Genomic DNA, 2,564 nt, shown 5'->3' on the forward strand with positions numbered 1-2,564 from the left:
GTTCATTGATCTGCATTGAGTTCCCCTCGGAACGGACCTTCCTACTGAGGGCGAGACCATACAACACTTTACTACGGGTACGCCACCATGATATAAACTCGTTTTACTTCGAGTAAAATGTATTTTTTAAACCACTTTGATCAAACATAGCATTATTATAATATTGGAAAACAATATTCTGCGTTATATATTTCTTATTTATACGATGTCATGGTCTGTCTGTTTTTGTTTGTAAAACGTCCCACCCACCTCTGACAATAGTGTATTCCAGCATGCATACCTAACATTCCACAGAGCGGCCATCAAGTATTCGGTGGTTTGAGGAGTTGTAGGCCTGCTAGTGATAAATGAATCATTTACATTTAACCTCAAAAGTTGTCTATACTGTCACCCCAGACGGGGTCTCCCAACAATGCATTCTATCATAATGCATAATTCTGCTGCCGTTGCGTTACAAACAAAATAGGCCGCCTACAACAATGCTTTTTGTTTGTTTGTAGCCCCCCAAAGACCCAGCATTATTGTGTGCAAAAGAGACCAATGGTGTTGCCTCTCATACTGGTGTAGGCCTATGGACAATTGTGTGGTGTAATCAATCAATCAATAAATTAATAACAACATAATTAGTAAAACCTTAATTAACACATTTCCAAAACATTGATAAAAGACACCCTTTGAATGCATTTTTACTGTAGACCCACATACCCATGGATTAGGTCATTCCAATTTGACGGCAAACATAGGCAACATTTTATGCATTTCAAACTACCTAAACTACCCCTGGGTTGATTAGAATACAGACTGCTTGTTGCCGAACATTTTTGAGGGGGGATCCTTGACCTACCAAAGAATAATTCCGTCATTTTGAAAACCCTTCAGTGTGAATGCCAGGTACTCCTTAAGCCTATCCCTGTTTAGACAACATATGCTTGCTGCCTTACGATGCTTCCTCAATTCTGGCAATAGCCTACATGTTCAGGAATCTGTTACAGTCTTCTGCATGCTACTCTCTCCCTTACTTCAGTTGACTGAATATATTGATGGTTGGTCTATAATGCTTGTATAACATGCGGATAAAGGAATGATTCTTTTTCTTCTCCTGGCCTGCTCCTTTACTCTGATAAAGCAAAGAGGATGTTTTGTGTCCTCCCAATATTGAAGGCCACCGATGGATTTTGTGAAATTATCCCCCTCACCCCCTGACATTGATATCCCTTGTTGACTATTGTCACTGCAAGTGTAAACACCTCGTTTCTACATCCATTGACGGCAATAGCCTGCCGCCTCCCACCGAGCACACGCTTTTGTTTGCCCTTTTGTGTCAGATTCTCTGAACCGCCTGCCAATATGATTATGCAACAGCTGATGTCGCAATCATGGCAAACTGACCAACGTCAGCACTCGCCAAAAACACAAAAACAAAGCCGAAGAGAAACAAATATCTTCCAAACAACTGTCTCTGCCTCGTTGGGGTATGATTACCCATCAATAACGACTATGACAGCTCAAATGGAAAACAGTAGCCAATAGGCTGTTAAGTAATCCATTTTTTTCCAGGCTGATTGTTTGTGGCACACGTGGAATAACTCAAAGACCAGTTAGACCAACTGACTGAGTGACCTACTTGCAACTTCCCAGCAAACTGTGCGATGCCAATAGTTGTATGCCTATTACTCTAAATTGGACACAGGCCTGGGTCAATAAAGGCAGCTGAGGAGGTGACATATTTGCTGACACAACTTATTGAGCAGAGCCAAACCCATCTGATGTTAGTTTATATACACATGTGTATCTGATATCAGCTTATGCGCATGCCTGCTTCAAAAGAAGCGGCATGGAGGATTCAATCGTAAGGTCCATCACAATCACTGTGAGGGCAACAATCATTCACACAACTCTGTCAAGGTTAAGAGTAAAGCCCATACAAACACTGCATGGACATTGCCATAGCAAATGCAAATCACTGACTTCAAAACAGTCAAATAGGCCTACAAAAAGAACAGGCACTTGTTCCACTCCATCCATCCGTTTCTATTTCTCTTCAGCTGCTCCTGCTAGCTTTACTGACTGTGCGTGTGTGACATAGGCAGTGAGTTCGCAGATGCTGCACTTGCACTCAACTTGAGTTCAACTCTCAACCAACTAAACCACAACATAAAACACCAGCATGCAAACTACAACACTGTCTTTTAATTAAACCTCTGTATGCATGACTACTTCTACACTGTGTGTGTGTCTGGCAAAGAAGCTTGCTGAAGCCTCTTAGTGCAGATGGGGTCGCCGGCGGGCCTATTCATTATTTGCTGAAAATACATCATAACAACATTGCCATGACAGTACCGAGAGCCTGAAGTAACAGATTAAGACATAGCCATTACACTTTTGGTGACAGTAAGGTTATTACATAGGCTCTGCGCTTAGGTGTTAAAAACTCGAAAACCTTCCGATATATCTTTTTTTCTCTCATACAGTGCTAATACAAAACTGACAGTTGAAATTAGCTCCCGGTTGATCCTATTTTCAAAGTGTTGAATTAACCCCGCCACACTTGCTGTGTACATGGC

The sequence above is a fragment of the Engraulis encrasicolus genome, chromosome 13 (assembly GCF_034702125.1).
Source record: "Engraulis encrasicolus isolate BLACKSEA-1 chromosome 13, IST_EnEncr_1.0, whole genome shotgun sequence".
Taxonomy (NCBI): Eukaryota; Metazoa; Chordata; class Actinopteri; order Clupeiformes; family Engraulidae; genus Engraulis; species Engraulis encrasicolus.